The following is a 17,796-nucleotide window of genomic DNA, read 5'->3' as shown; positions in this document are numbered from 1 at the left end:
TACTACAAAGAAATTACAATGACTTAAGCGATGAAACCAGATTTATAGAGTTACAAAAGACTTCAGATTTAGTGCAAGTGAATGCTTAGTCTGTGGCGTTTTCCGTGTCTGTGACCCTATGCAAATGTCTTCCTCAGCTCCATTAAAGATGAAAATAAACACATGCGCTACATGTTTCTACAATAATATGCATTTGCATTCCGCTCATTTGTAACACAAATAAGAATAAACACAAAAACTACATTATGTGAAGTATTATGTAAGTAAAACTTATTTAAAACACCTTTACATGAATATTTATTAATACTCATTGTCATTTTACAACATCATTAGCATAAATTCATTTAAAAAAATGAGATATGTGGTTATAATAATATACAGTTAATAAACGGTGCTTAAAAGACGCCGCAAATTTAATGAGATAATACAGTATTTCGAGACATTCAAATATAAAAAATGGGTCTATTAGTGTACTGCTGTACAATATGGCGTGCAGTAAGTAAATTGCTCTGACATTAAGGTCGTGGAGCACTGAATTTCGTAACGTTAATTCGTGTTTAAAATTTCAGATTGAATTAAAACTTGTCTCTAAATAGATCTAGCATTGCTACTTTTTTTAATTGTCGTTTAAATTAATTATTTTTATTATGTTTCCACTACAAAGGACGAGTTTCTTCTTATCATTAATTTATTATTAATTTATGTCAAAACACGCTTTATTTATAGTTCCACTCATATTTGTTGATTCTTTTTCTTTACTTTGTTAATAAATATATTGTCGTCGGCTGTGTACCTTGAGTTACTTTAACAACGTACCGTTGCATGAACCATCTTACAAGATTTTCTTTTATGGCATTTTTAAACACATCCAAATCGATCTGTTTTTGTTGACTAAACCTCATTTCACTCAAAGCTTTCTCTATCTCCTTTTGTTGTTATTTAATTATTGTTTCGATATACTCGTAATCCAGTTTATAACTCCGTACTTTTCGCTTTTGTTTCTTTCCTTAGGAGTCAAGTTCTTTTTGAATGACAATTTTGTAAATAATGATCACTTTCGACTTGCTGGCCACGATAGATTCTTATATATTTTAGGTTACTCCATATCTTCTTGCCTGAAGAAAATACCAGAAGACTGACATTTCGTTTTTATGTCTAAATCTGGTATTTGTTACAACTAGTTTTTTTTTGTCATCCTCCTCCTTACATTTACTAAACGTCATCCTTTTCGTTTTGGATATTCCCATTTTTCTTCTTTTTGGCATCTCTTATTAGATTCCAAAACCCTATCAGTTTTTTCAACTGTACTCTCACATTTCAGGTTGCGATGTTAATTATTTTGTGTCCTCGTTTCTTTTCCGTGATTCGTAATCTTTTCCACTGTCTTTTCCATCATGCGAGTTTCTTGTATTTTTCAGTTATGATCAGTTTTGTTTTCTTCTTCTTCTTCTTCTTCTTAATGTTTTCTGTGAATTTGTCTTTACTTTTGTATCATTTTCAACCTTTTACGAACTTTTTCTCTTTTTGCCATGTCTGACTCTGGGTGCACTTCATGATCTTTCATATTTTTGTACTTGTTTTTATTCTTAAGAATATTTATATCTTCTTGTAAACTATTCTAATTGCTCTTTCAATATTTCGACATCATTTGTACTTACGGTTACCCTTTTCCTCACTAAGTTTTTTCTACTTTTGTTGCCTTCTCGTTTTTTTATCATTTATTTTGTTTCTTTAATTTATTCTCCATATTTCCTCTTTTTTCTATCAGTTTTTTATTCAATATCGTGATTCAGACTAAACTTTGTTTTTGTTGTTTTCTTATACTCCTGATTTCTTTCACCATTTCACCGTTTTTAGACATCATTACATACTTAGTGCTATCCCTTCTCCTATTGTCCTTTTTCAGATGGAAATCTCGGTTAATTTGTTTTTCCTAAAGAATAATTATTCTCTGTTTTTTCTTCCGCTATCGTCACATCAAGTAAAGTCCAATGATAAGTCGGAGATTTATGAAATACACCATAAAGATTGTACGATCTAAAAAATACATGGCCTATGTCAGATCAGAAATTTCCAAAATGACCATAAACTAAGATAAGATTAAGTTTGTAGTATATCTTTCCTATTTTCTTTTTCTAGTTTTTCTATCCCTTTTTTGCTTACTTTGGTTCCATTTTTTCTTTCAGTTCCTAATTCATATCTAAAGTCACTTTTTGTTCTTTTCTTATACTCTTGATTTCTTTCAACGTTTCATCGATTTTATTTTCATTACTTTCAACATGTGTAGTGAATAGTAATATTCGTTCTCAGTATTGGCTTTATTTAGATAATGATCTTTGTTAATTTGCTTTTTCCGAAATAATTCTCTGTTTCCTTCAGTCATTATCGTCACACTTTTCACTCTTGATAAAAAGCATAACGTAAGGCCCAATGAAGAGTGGAAAATTTATTTAAGAAATGTACAGATTGTATTATTGGACAAACGAAAAATCAATTTAAAGAACACATGGCTCACCTCAAATTTGGAAGATCTAAAAAATCAAGTGTTGCTCACCATACTTTTGAAAATGATCACAGACCATACGAAAAATATTGAACATTAGTTAAGTTTGTTAATAACTGTAAAATTTCTAGATATTCACGAAAGTCTAGCACTATTCAAAAAGAGAAATAATGTAATGAATTCGAATCACAAGACCATCCCATCATGGTAAGCGAAATGGTCGACAATTTTTTGTGTTTTTCAGCGCTTGTAAGGTAATAAATGTTATAACCTCACCAGTAGAGATGTCATCGGCGTACAACATGTAATACTCGCGTTGGACAAGCGTTGTGGCAATTCATTTACATGCAATAAAACAAAATAGTACCAAAAATTGATCTTTGAGAGACCCCATTGTCCATATGAAACTCCCCTGTCCTTATTTCGTCGTAAATTTATTTAAATTTTGTAAAATAACACACTCCTACAGTAGGCATCCAGATTTTACAAAAAAAATCAAAATTGCGTAACCTTTTTGCTGTATTATTTTGGGAGCTCATGGAGATTTTTTTTTGTAAATTATTTAAAACAATGTTGGGGGACTTCGGTGTTCTATTTTTGGAAAATTCTGACCTGACCTGTTTTTGAGTTCATTTTGGCACCCCGTTTTTTTTTTGAAAAATTTAAAACACTCTTGAGGTTCTAGATATTCCTGTTTGGAAAGAATTTGAAAGTGCTTTGGAGCCTTTTTTTTATAATAATTTAATTAAATTTCTTATAGAATACGTCATTTACGAAAATCAGTCTTATCTATCAGTCTACTAGCCCCGCCCACCCAACCTCTCTTTTCTTAGAGGGTATGTCATTTGCCAGAATCAATTTTATCTTAGCAGCTACTAACCCGCCCTCTCTTTTCTTAGAGGGTTTCTCATTTGCCTAAATCAGTTTTATTTTAGCAAGTACTAGGTCCGCCCACCCACCCTCTCCTTTCTTAGAGGTATGTCATTTACCAAAATCAGTTTGATCTTACCAAGTACTGATGACTAACTTTTACAAAAAAATTATCAAAATTTCGAAACATTACGAACTTACTTATATGCATAAGGCAGGAATTTTGAACATCTTCTCTAGTGTTTAGTTCGTTATGCTTTAATGGATTTTTCTTTTGTTGATTTTGTTTTTGTTTATAATTTATAAATGTCTTATTAAATGTTTTTTTTTTGGTTTATTTATTAATGAAAAATAACAGATTAATGACTACTGGTTATTATGGTTATTGTCCTAAAAAAAATAAAAGATGGATTTCTGTCACCATCCTGACTACGAAATCAGTAAGCCGGAGGTATTCACACATTAGGTGGGTGCAGGGTTGCCAATTTTCCTTTTATAAAATTATGTTTTTTTTTTTGTAATCTACATCATAAAGAATTTTTTTATTATTTTTTTGGGACTCCTGAAATCCCCGTACTTAAGGTACTGAACAGTTAATCCGCCATTTTCCAGACACCCGGTATAAAAGCAACGTTTAGAAGAGTCCGATGGTTCAGATGATCCGACGCACGTTAATAACGCTATATTTTTAGCTTATAGAGATTTTCATAAAATAAATAAAATTTTGCCAAAATTAAATTTTATAGTTTTTCCAGTTTTTTAGTTGGACTGTTCAGGGACAAGGAAAATTCTGTCTCAATAATAACCTTAACACCATTTTCTTTAAGATTTTTTCCCACATTTATGAAAGAATTATTAATTTTGCGGGTTTTTAATGACACAAAAATAACTACAACGTTTGCGGTTTTACTTTAATTAATACTGAAAATTAATTCATCCGCGGGCAATAAAGATGATGTGGTAGGAATAATTGCTGCAAGATGAGACCAAGAATCGATCCTTGAGGGACTCCACAGTCTTTAAGACTCCTCTGTCACTATTCAGCTCAAACGTGTATTAATAGTTAGGATGAAAATTGTAGATTTTCCAAAATCAAGGTGATGTACGATCTCTTGTAGCCGCTTGGCATAATTAGCCAAATGTAACACCTTTTCTCCTACCAAATTCTTCGAGAGTACTTTTAATAAACTGTCAAGTAATCAGCTTGATAGTTTCTATAATTCTCGTGTCCCCCCAGAAGTAAATAATCAAGAATTTGTGCAAAATGAATCGTTTTGGTACAAATTCGACCAAAAAAATTGATGAAGCCATAGAAAAATTTAAAACCCGTGAATACTAAGAAAATTGAGATATATATTTGGAAATAATTTGAAGTTTTTGCAAACAGCGAAAGTACTAACTGCGAGCTGAGACGACCGATGAAGAAGTGGCGATTATTTTGAAGGATTGGATATTTATTTAATATGAATCGGAAAGATGGGTCTGATTATAGTACAAAGAAGGTGTTGTGAAAACTATGTGGGATACAAGTGCTAAACTTATTCAAGAAAAATATATACTTTAAAGAGCACATTTTAAAAATTGACCCATTCAAGGATTTAGTATTTAAAGGAGCTCGTAAAGCCCGCACAACTTCAGTCATTACCAAAAAAATAGTTCTGCAGCTTTAACAAATGTCGAAATTCAAAAGATCTCTCAGTTTCGACGAAAATACAACCGAAGGTTTGCATAGAAATTTTTTTCAAATTGCAGCTGTAGAAGTGGCCTGGCGTGGGAATGAAGCGACATCATGTCTAGTTGATTTTTTTTTTTAAGAAATGAATAATTATGGAAGCAACAGGTCGCTTAGAGAATAATACCGAGAGATCGAAAAATAAATTAGTCAAAGTTGGCCATGCACGACAAGCCGTTTGTCGTAATTTAAATTTTTTTATTAACTGTCAAATTGACAGTTTAAAATAAGAATTATGACACCTACTTTTAAAACAGATAAAAATGAATCAAAATCGCCGTTTTCCAATTTTGTCCCATTTCTGGAATAAAATTCTAACAAAAAAACTTTAATTTCGTGTGATAACATTGCAAATTAGTTTTGTCAACGTGACGTTTAATAAAAAATTATTATAAACTAAGACAAACGGCTTTTCGTGCATGGCCAACTTTGACTAATTTCTTTTTCGATATCTGGGTACTATTTTTGGAAAAACAATCTAAGATCAGGTCAGGTCCGAGCCTCAGACTCATTATATCAGTATAAATTTAATTTAAGATTTGGATTTTTCTTTACTTTTTTTAATGAAACTCTAATTTTGACTGCATACATCACTTGTGGTAATACAAATTTTTAATTTTTCATTTATTGATTTAGTTGTGAACAGTCTACAAAAAAACAATAATAATTATAGAAATAATTGAGTATAAAGACAGTTTAGACCAGTGGTTCGCAAACTGGGTGCCGCGGCACACTAGGGTGCCGCGGATCCCCCAAGAGGGTGCCGCGAAAATTTTGTAATGATGTTTATAAATATAAGCACAGAACCAACTTTAAAAAATAATAATTGATGATCTGATTTTATTAATATGGTACAACTGTTCAGTAATGGAAAATGTGTTCTGAACATGTTAATTTTCTTCATACTGAAGTAAGATGGCTAACAAATATTTATAAAACAATCTTAACATCAATTACATATTATACAAACATGTGATAAAGGGTTTTTGATAATAAATTAGTTACAATTAAAACTGTTCTTGGTGGGGTGCCGCCAAATTTTGTTTAAAATTTTAGGGTGTCATCAATAATAAAAGTTTGCGAATCACTGGTTTAGACCAAGCCGAGTTATACGCTTGGACATACAGAGCTCACGATTACTAACGTCATTTTTTCCTGGCAAGTCAACGTAAACTATGATCGATTTATGACATAATTGCGATAGATTGATCATTACGCTAAATCAATCGAAGACTAGCACGAACACCCTGAAGTTAGACCAGCCGAAGAGTATTGGTCTATTATGGAGATTTTAAAAAAGAAAAGTGAAGAAGTGAATTCAGTGGCTAACCTGAGGAAATCCTAATCATAGGCTACGAAAAAATTAGCAATGAAGATGTGCAAAACACACTATACTTACTTAAAATAGAATTAGATGAATATTTTTAATATGTGCGACGCCGCATAATATGTAAATAAAACAATTCTAGTTTTTCGCTTGAAGCATACCTTCCTTCTTATTCTTACTTTTGGCGTGTTCAACCTTTCGATGCGTGCACTTTTTCTAACCGTTGAAACGTATATTTATCGTTGTCCGCTGAGATCTCCGCGCTTCCACTAATCAGCAACTAAATAACCCAATCACGCTCCAACTTTCTAACGCTCCTCGTCTGAAAATCGCTCGTGTTGCAGCTCCCGGCACGCATGTGGCCGCCGTCCATCAGGAGATTTAATTAAAATGGTTGTTTGCGTTCATGCGACGACCATAATTCATCTGTTGCGCGCCGAAAAACGCCGTCCACAGCAAGAACAACGCCGATTAATTTCTGCTGCAAGATAGCGGACGATCTCATTAATTTCGCGGCAGATCGGCCCGAAATACACGTTTTAAAAAGCGGTCCAAATAGCGAAGCGTGCACGCAGTCCTAAAAAGGACGTAACGTCGACGAGCGGGTGTAACCGGTCCTTAGCAGGAAGTGAAAATGTCGACCGATTCAGCGTGCGGTAGGCAAGAAGGTTTTTTTGTTGATCCGTTGGTGCGTAGAAATGCGATTTGGGCGAAGGCAGCAAATGTGGAAAGTCGGACGATCGGCTAGACCGGGTCTAGTGTGCATAAATTGCGACATATTTTTGGGTTTTTTTTTTTAGAGATTTGTTCCCACATTATTGGGAGATTTATTAACTGTGCCGGCTAGCTTGTGGTGGGTTTTTGGTGACATAAAAATAAATACAACGTTTGCGGTTTTACAGTAATTAATTCTGAACATTAGCTCAACTGCGGGAAACAAAGAGGATGTGGCAAGAGCAAATTTCTGGTTTATGGCACCCAAGACTAGTTAATGGTTAAGCTGAGTTGTAACCAATAAAGGAAATTACATTCCTGACTTTGACAAATGAAATGATTAATTTTAAATTAATGCAAAGTCAACTGGAAATTGAGTCCTAAGTAAAGAAATCATGGACATTCAACTTCAGAACACAGCACAGCGTTTATCTTAGGGTACATCTTCAAAGGGCTCGTCATTTAGTTCCTGTTAATAGCAAAGGGCTTGAATGAATACATTTTCTAGGGATTTCAAATTCTAGGACACAGTGAAGTTATGACTTGTGTTATATGACAGACATCAAAATTAATTTGAGTTCACAAAAAAACTGATGAATCGCATAACGAAACGCGTTATGAAAAACTGGTTTAGCAGGAAATTAAAAAAAAACGCCCTGACATGCACGGGATATTGATCACGCTTCAAAGAGCGTTGTAAACGTTGTAAAAGTATTCTCTTTACTACCAATTCCTTTTTGTTTTTAGTTTAGGAGAAATGTTATTTTTTATTACAAAAAATTTTTGAGGCAATGTTCTATTAAAGAAGGTAACTAAAAATATACATTAGACCTGCTTAATTTATAAAATTTTGTTCCAAAGTGATCATTTAATACATTTTACATAATACATATGCCAAAAACAGCCTGTTCTGAACCTAGTATCATTAGAAAATAATCCCTAAAAGTGTTCTCTTAGAAGACTCCAAATGTAGTAGCTTTACCGAACTTTTGTTTGCCATCGGATGACTTATCTGTTTTAGAGCAATATACCCGTTGTCTGCAAAATCGCGGATTCGTTACGCCCTTAATGTTGGTTCTTTTACTATGTTTAATAGCTAATTAACACGTTCATTTATCACCATAAATTGTAATAACAATTTTACTTAATATTTCCGTCATTCATGAGCATGTTTAATTACTATTTCAGTTGGAATGTACAACGTTATGATTTTTTTTTTCTTTTTGTAATACTGTCTTTGCATTTCTATTGAAACACCACCTGTTGATTTTGCTTAAAATTTAGCAATTGGTAACAGCTTTCGGTTGATTGACAACGCCTTTTAGTTAGAAAATTATCTGAATATCAACGTTGCTAAATTTACGATCAACAAGTGGTGTTTCAATAGAAATGGCAAATACTAGACATAATTTGATAAAATTACATTTGACAACAATGTGTACCTGTACATAATTTGATAAAATTCCATTTGACAACAATGTGTACCTGATGCAAAGGAAACGCAAAAATCGAGTAAGCAAGTAAGCTTATACAGTTCGTTACCAAATTTACTTTTATATAAATACGATTTTTTTTTAAAAAATTGTTTTAAAAAAAAGGAAATGAATGAAACTTCGACAGGAGGGTGAAACAAAATACACTTCTGTCAAACTAGACATAATTTACTTCGCATAATATATATCGAGTGATTTTTTAAATTTGTTCCTTTTTCACTGCTGACGTAGGGGAACGAGGGGCTTGTTGTAACAGTTTTTAGGAAAACGAATATAATTTGGTATCTATTAGCTGTTTGACCATTATAAAAGTATCTATCGGTAGTCTAACTATTCCCCTATTGGACTGAACAGGCAAAAGGTCAAAATTTTTCATCTTTACTTCACACCAGGCATTTTCTTAAAAAAAGTGCAGTGTTACAACTTGCCCCGTGGTTGGGGCTAGTTGTAACAGCCATGAGACAGGTAGTACCAGTAAAAATAAAGCTGATGTTGATACATATTTAGACTTTATTTTTCAAAAATCAACACAACACTTCATTATATACATTTTTTTTCAGTAAAACTGAACTAAACTTTTAGAAGAAGAGTCAACATTAAAGATTTGAGTTTTGTCTTCCTTTTTCTTAATATATCTGGAAAGCAATATATGGCATAGGTCAAAATTTTGGCTCGCTTTTCGTATGCTAGGTAAGAAATTTGTAGAAGTGAATTTGGGATAAGTTGTAACATGTTACAACTTGCCCCAAGCGTATTGTTACAACATGCCCCGTAGTACAATTTTCTACATTTAATTACATTTCGACAAAATTATGTGGCTTAGCGTCAAAATGTGTAAGGAATATTAAAGTTGAGTATTTTTTTATCTACATGCAAAACTAAACGTTTTAAATTAATTAATAACTGATACGAAAAACCAAATTTTACTAAAGCAATATTTTACATTACTTGGCCAAAACGAAGCACGTGCACACATCCACTCACTGCGTTGGCTGAAGGAACAGTGGTTGTGATGACATGATGTCTTATGGTGCAAAAATTAAATTCATTAAAAAACCTGACGTTAAAGAGTTTAAATTCTGGGAAAAAATTTAGTGTTACAACTTACCCCTGTTACAACAAGCCCCTCGTTCCCCTACATATGTACAACACATGGCCAACTAGAGCAGGAATTTTAAAAATCACACCATATGGTTTAATTTTTGAGGGCATGGACAAAATTGTGCAACATAATATACACCAACAAAGAGTGACGTCGAAGGCGGCGTTGATTATACATAATTTGCAATTCGAATAAAATGTTTTATCCAAGTTACACTTTAAACGAATGAAACAAAAAATTTTAGGTTAGTTTTGTTCAATTTTGAAAATAACTTCATGTCAAAGTTGAGGTTTATTTTGTTTTGCGAAACACGTCGATTCAAAATTGTTCAACATTATGAAAATTGTCCGGTTAACTGTAAAATATGTGTTTTGGGTTGACTAAATATTTCCACGCCGTTAAAAAATGAACTATAATTTATTACAACAGCTTCAGACGTGATTATTATTAGTTTTTTGATAATTTTGGAAACAATTGAGTAGGCTTAGATTAAATTAATTAGGATATCCCTAACTTTGACGCGCACTTTAAATATACTCATAGAGAGAAATTTTGAATAGTTCACACAAAGGAAGTATTGTAATCGAGTCCGTCGGCCGACTCTCTACTTTTACGTTTTCTCGATCTTTCATGACCCCTAGAAGACGAAGAAATAGGTCTCCCATTTCCGTCTGTCTGTTCGTCTGTCCGTCTGTCCGTCCGTCTATCCGTCTGTCTGCCGTCCCGGATTTTATTAGACAGATAATCTCCGAAAGTACTGGACCGATTGTTGTGAAATTTTGTAGTTATATTAGGAATATCATGTAGATGGTAAAACGCTAACCAAAATTTGTCTAATCATCCCCACCACTAATGTGATGACGTCACCTCAAAATTGTACATAGTAATGGGTTTTAAATTGTATAAAATAATATAGTCCTAAACATGTAGTTTACGACTCAGAATTGAGTTTTTACCCGAAACGTCCAGATTTTTGGAAAAAAAAATCAAAATTATAAAACAACATTTTGCAATTTAATTTTGAATCTGATAATCCGAATGTCTTGAAATGTTGCAGATGTTTTAAGGCTATAAAGAGCATCTTAAATCTTTACTCAAAATATATTTGGTTATCCCCTACAAAAAATTGATGACGTCAGCTCGAAAGTTTGCCGAATAATCCTACTAAACTGTGCAAAATATGATGAGTCTGTACTTGTAATTTATCACTCCATTCATATTTTTTGGATTTGCATATACAGGGTGACTCAAAAAAATTAATGAATGCGTAAATTTATTTTATTGATTTACTCAGGAACTACAAAACCGAATACTTTGAAATCTTGAAGGTGTTTTAAAGTTATCATAAGCATGGTAAGTTTTTGATCAAAATGTATTTGCTCATCCCCCCTAAAGAATTTATTACATCACCACAAAATTTTGCTAAATAAATCCTATCTAAAATGTACAAAATATGATGAGTTTTTTCTTGTAATTTATCATTCCATTCATAGTTTTTGGATTTGCATATACAGAGTGACCCAAAAAAATTAATGAATGGGTAAATGTATTTTATTGATTTAATCAGGAACTCCCGAACCGAATGTTTTGAAATCTTGCAAATGTTTTAAGGTTATAAAGAGCATACTAAATTTTTAGTCAAAATATATTTGGTTATCGCCCAGTAAACACAGTTACGTCGTAGCGATGTTAATGCCACTTAACTCTGTCTAGGATCTTGTTAGCTGTTACATACCAAACTGTGTACATTTGCTTTCCCTGTGCTATGTAATGTAATCAACAGTGACCCATGCTTGTAACATACTGGTGACATCCACATTGTTTCAGACTAGAGACGTGCTCGCTGGTACATCATCATAACGTTGTGTTAGTATGTCGCTAGATTCTCTATATTTTGATGTATCTGTTACGTTTTATTTTAAACGCCAATATAACGTATTAAATGGACATAGACGTTACGCATATATCGCAACATCGTAAACATATAACTCTCAGTATATTTTATTAACATGATCTATGCGATATGAATAGGCATTTCAAAAAGTCTAGTTACCATTTAGGGATATGGATATGGAGAGTAAAATTTAGAGCTTACAATAAATTATTATTTTATTCAATGTTTGAAAAAATATAATATGTAATAAGTAATAAAATACAAAAATTAATATAAATTCATAATATAAATAAATAAATATATATATGATTTCCTAATTCGAAAATAATACAATATAATTTACACTTAAAAAAAGACACAGAAACTATAAACTGTCGTTGTTTTTCCTTTCTTCAGGCGTTGACTAGAATGCCGTAGCCACTCTGAGCAGCGTTGTTCTACTTCTTTTTCTATTGCGGAATGGGTCTTCATTGTAATTTCTTCAAAAATAAAAATTGTAATAAATATATTTATTGCAAAAAAATACCTTTCATAATATTCATTGTTTTTGTCCCAGCCATTTTGGAATTTTCCTACCGAACAAACAAGCTACAGCAAATTCGGTGAAAAATATATTTTTTAATACACGCCCCACATTGTTCTTTTTCCCATTACCACCTATCTGGGACAATAGCAGTTCCTGAAATAAGAAAAGAAGAAAATATTTTTATGTGTATATATCGAGTGACTCTGAAATAAGTTCGGAAAATAAAACCACAACATCACGAAGTAGAGAAAATTTTAAGTAATTTCTTTTATCTAGTCCTAATTCAGGGGAAAAAATATCAAGATCTACACCTCATTCAGTGCCATTTGTTTTCATCTAAGCAACACACAGCAAAAATAAAGAAAAAATTTAGTCACAATGGAAACTGAATAAATCATTGCCGCATCATTTACATTTAACAAGATGTTCCGTATTTGTTTCTTGAAACTGGAGCAGCAATTTAATTACTTTGAATCCGTGTGACAATTAAAGGATTTTTTTTTCCGAATCTATTTGGAAGTCACCGCGTATGTATAACATACAGGGTGCTTCACTATAAGACTTTTCTGCAACCCACTATGTATGTAACGTATTAAGCGAAATGTGTCATGTTTAGTAGGTTCCTAAAAAGTGTTATAGTATTACAGGCATCTACCTGTATATAATATCCAAAATTATGTTATATGTAAGTATATATAAATATATTTAGTCCAGTCATTTTAGCATAAAAAAGGGATCAACCTCGGAATGAGAGACAATAAGCTGAATTTTTGTATACGCCTTAATTTTGGCGTTCTAAAAGTTGTCTCAAAAGTCTCATAAAATCTCGTGTCTGCGTCGTAAGTTATTCAAGGTCAAAGGTCAAGAAAAACAGTTTTTTGCAATTCTCTCAGTTTCTATTGCTCCAATGATGTTAACAATTATTATCATAATTGTAGAGCACAAAATTTGGGACAAATTTTATTTGAAATATTTTTTCATGCGCTCAATCGTTTTTGAGATAGAGGACAGTGAGCGCGTAGCGCTCGTCCATACGTACTGTAATGCAATCAACTGAATATCTGTGAATACTACCTTGAATTTTGAATAATTTGTATTATTAATCAATTAATACATTGTATTTAATAACATTTTACATATTTTCAATATATTCATAGAATAATACTTACCTACTTTGTGTAATTAAAAACTCATTTAATGAAATATTTATTGTATATCTCAATTTATTTATATCTTTAAAATGTGTAAGTTTTTAAATACTTATTTTTCTATCATGATTATAACTGGAAGGTCTGGAAACAACAATTCAGGGCACCGAAGATGACGACGATGAAACAGAAATTCCCGAACGTCCAGAAGATGACGATGAAGAAGAAGAAAATTGATACTTTTGTTTTTTAAATTACATATTAAAAATTTATAGATTTTCACTGCAATTCAATTTCAATCGTAAGAAATCTACAGCTGCTGAATAAAGATAAAATTAAAATATATTAACTCGTTTTACTTCCTTAAAATTTACTTTGAAAAAATTAATATAACTTTAAGATATATAATAATCTAACCTAAGATATACCTACAATAAATATGTCATTTAAAGAGTTTTTAATTATACAAAGTAGGTAAGTATCATTAAATAAATGTATTGAAAATATGCAAAATGTTATTAAATACAATGTATTAACTGATAGGTAAATAATACAAATTTTTCAAAATTCAAGATAGTATTCACAGATATTCACGGTTGATTGCATTACAGTATGAATGGATGAACGCTGCGCGCCCACTGCCCTCTATCTCAAAAACGATTAAGTATATCAAAAAATGTTTCAAATAAAATTTGTCCCAAATTTTGTGCTCTATAATTATGATAATAGGTGTTAACATCATTAGAGCAATAGAAACCGAGATAATCGCAAAATAATGTTTTTCTTGACCTTTGACCTTGAATAACTTACGACGCAGACACGAGATTTTATGAGACTTTTGAGACAACTTTTAGAATGCTAAAATGAAGGTATATACGAAAATTCAGCTTATTATCTCTCATTGCGAGGTTGATCGCTAATTTGACTGGACTAATTGTATTTTTTTAACTTACAAAGAAACCTGGTTGTTGTAGTAGGCAGAGATAATCTTCTAATTCCTCAAAATTTGTTTATCTGTGGTCTTGGCGGCATATCTTCTATTACTGTTTTCTTTTTGATTTGTCACATTTGATGACGTTTTCATATTGGAGATTTGTTCACTCGTTTCCTTTAAAATTTCTTTTGTTTGGCACATATTTTTTGTATTTGTTTCAAGTCTAGAGTAAAATTATGTTCATTAGCACCTAGTTCATAAAAAATTGCAGTAACATACCTTTGCAACATGTTATGGCAAAGCGCCTCACTTTCAAAAACAATCACCGTAAGTTCTTCAAAATCAGCGGGAGTATCTTCAGTGATTAATGGTGGTATTTCCAGCTTGTCTAAAAAAACTGTTGTTGTTATTTACGTACAGTTATCAAAAACAACAGAAGCATGTAAAAATTAAAATGATTGCTTCATTAGAATTATATTAACTTACCTAGTGTAAATTCAACCCACACAATTTTCACAAAACTGCATTAAAAATGAAGTGAGTTACGGATTCACGAGAAAGGTTCGGTGGTTGTGACCCAAATGGCCAAATGGAATTTAGAGATGGGTCGTTACTTTAGGAACCGTTCCATTGTAGCGCTACTATCGAGTAGCGGAGTGTAGCGCTCCTCGCCACAAAAGTAACACGTTCCACTCTGCGTTCCACTTGGAACTTGAAACGATATTTGTACGGGAGTTACGGGACGGAAATTCAAGGAACGAAATCATAAAACACGTTTGTCCGGAACGTTACAAGAAACGCAAATAGTGAGGGCTTGGGAACTGAAAAAAAAAGAGAATAATCTTTCAGTCATTAAAATAATTGTGTGTTTATCAACACAAAAAAAGATATCAGGAAACGTTTATAAATAGGTATTTATTTTATAATATTTATGAAAAAAAAAAGAAAAACAAAATATATGCAACGCAGATCAAAAGTAAAGGTTTAACAATATTTAAAAAAATAGATAAAATAAAAAGCAAAGCGGTTTTATCATAAAGCAATCGGCAAAATCAGCAAGTGTTGTATTTTGTTTGAGGGCGGCATATTCGATAATTTTTTGTAAGAATGCGACGGTCGATATAAATGACTCATTATCAGAAAAGATATAAAAGCTTAGGTATAAAATAGTTCATAAATAAGTTTTAATTGAATACATGTATTTCAATAGGAACCGAAAAAAATTGTAAAATCTCAGTCTAGTAGAAGATTGGGAATTAACACAGAAAGTTGCGAAAACAAGACTATAAAAATATTTGTAGTTTTGTTTATTTTATTATTTTTTTTATTAAAATGAAAGTAGAGTGCCCGTCCTAATTGTTGTCAGTATTTATTGTGTCCAGAATGTCCGTTCGCTACATATTGGTACTTGAGATTGGAACATTCGTTCCAAGTTCCAAGCGGACAAGTGGAAGCGTCGTACTCAAACGCCACTCGTGATGAATACGTTCCAAAGTAACTAGTTACTTGGAGCGCTATTTTCTTGTAGCGGTAGCGGTTGTAGCGCTCCACGCGTGGAACGATTTTGCCCATCTCTAATGGAATTCGACAGCTTCACTGTGAGTGTGAAGTGCAATAACCATAAATATGGAAAAAAGGGATCGTCCGACTCATAGACAAACCAAACTAACAAAGGTCCGACTGCACCCCCCAAACATCTGGTGGATAGTAAATGCAGAAGTTGAGCGTTATTTTTTCATTAGATAAAATAAATTTAATAAAATCAAAATTAACCACTCTAGTTTTTTTGCTACCCATCATCGCTTTATAAACGTCTTTATAAAATCAAAATTCGACGAATGAACTCTTCAAAACCTTGTCCCGTTTCAGGGACAATGGGCAAAGAATTTTTATGGCTTTGTTTGTGTCGTTGGGTCTTCCTTATATTACCCCAGATGTTTAAGGTGACCAGACGTTCCGATTTGATCGGAAGTGCACCGATTTCAATACTCTAATAATTCCGATTTAAAATTTCGTCTAATAAATGTTCCGATTAAAATATTCGTTCCGTGAATGTTCCGATTTCTATAAATCTGATAAGAATAAAGATAAATCCTCGGATAAAGCACTAATTTTCATGAATAGTAATTTTATTTTGTGAAAAATTGGGAACAAAACTTGTATCGATACGGTTGTCAGCACTGTTTTAAAGGTCAGCAGATGTCAGTACTGTTAGTATATTACAACTAAAAATTTTCAAAGCAGTTATATATCAGATTACGATGGAAATGGAAACTAATGTTCCGATTTCGGACTTTTGAAATCTGGTCACCTTACAGATGTTCTATTTATCATTTGCCAAGCAGGTACTTACAAAATAACATTTCAAGTAAACAAGTTTACAGAAATAATTCTTAGAAATTATTACAATGAAAAAAACTTGTCTTTGGTATATTTCTAATAAAGCCGTTGTATTTTTCGCTCTGAATATAATTATTAATTAAGCATTACGAACTCACTGACGAAGGTCACTTTTTAAAGAATACGACGACCCACATCTAATTGACCATATAATCTTTAACAATAAATTTCAAATAATACCATAGTGGTTTTTTTAAATTTTGATAAGGTGTTGTAAAAGGTATTTCTGTTTCTGTTTTCATTCCAGGTACTGTATTTACGTGGGCAAAGGATGCCGTACGTGGGATTTTAGGGGCGGAAACGTATACCTGCTTAGATACTGTAAATACAGTGGTGTCCAACGAAGACAACAACAGAAACATACCCGATGTATTGATTATTATTAGAGAGCGGATTTTATGAAATTTGCATATCCGTTATTTTTTGCATATAAGTCTTGATATTTAATATGTGAACGAATCATGCTAATTAAAAATGAATACATAGTTTGTTTATATCGTAGATTTCGATCCGATCGAATTTCGAGACGATCGAAATTGTCAAACTCACTTTAATCTACGGGCGCTTATATCACGGAAAACAGTCCGTTCGATCTACTGATTTGTAGTTTGAAATTGGTTTGAGTTTGACGTTTGGAGAAAGATAATAGTGTAACATTATTTCTTTTTATCTGTGAAGTGGTCAACATAAATAATAAACCTATAAAAGTTCAAGCCCGTTTACATCGCATCTTCAAGCATTTGAATCCGTCTTAGATCCGATCGGTTCGATTCGATCCGACTAGTTTGTCAGATCGAAATTTGATAGTCAATCCGCTTCAACATTCGATCTGCAGCGTTTATACCATTAGTTTCAATCGGATCGGACTGAGTCAATCGGCTTGAAATCCACGATATAAACTAAGTAACAGCTATAAAAAAATTGCATATTTGCATATATTTACCTTCTGCTGCATATTTCACGTAACGGGTCCATATTTTGCATTTTTATCAATTTTTGTGCTACTTTGAAAAAAAAATGCCATTCGATCGGCATTTTTCTAGAAAAACGAAATTTCATTAATCATATTGCAAATATTGTCCTGAGCTTCAAATAACTGGGAAAGGTTTGGGTTTTATAGTAGTTTCGAGGAACCACCGGGTGTTAAGCCATC

General features: G+C 32.3%; 1 protein-coding gene and 1 long non-coding RNA gene across 2 annotated transcripts in view; one reads left to right on the top strand and one right to left on the bottom strand.

The window, feature by feature from the left end:
* Nucleotides 1–17,796, top strand: part of LOC135127945 (angiopoietin-4) — a 153,350-nt gene that overhangs the window by 103,197 nt on the left and 32,357 nt on the right. The window lies entirely within an intron of this gene.
* On the bottom strand, nucleotides 12,016–15,168 carry LOC135128409 (uncharacterized). The gene is made up of 5 exons (XR_010280396.1): nucleotides 14,730–15,168; nucleotides 14,523–14,631; nucleotides 14,263–14,466; nucleotides 12,162–12,314; nucleotides 12,016–12,114 (listed from the first exon to the last, which is right to left on the bottom strand). It is a non-coding gene; the product is annotated as an uncharacterized LOC135128409 (long non-coding RNA).

This window comes from Zophobas morio, unplaced genomic scaffold (genome assembly GCF_036711695.1).
Source record: "Zophobas morio isolate AGI-343-1 ecotype UQ-CSIRO unplaced genomic scaffold, CSIRO_AGI_Zmor_V1 ptg000012l, whole genome shotgun sequence".
NCBI classification, from domain to species: Eukaryota; Metazoa; Arthropoda; class Insecta; order Coleoptera; family Tenebrionidae; genus Zophobas; species Zophobas morio.
This window is presented reverse-complemented; position numbering and strand designations above follow the sequence as displayed.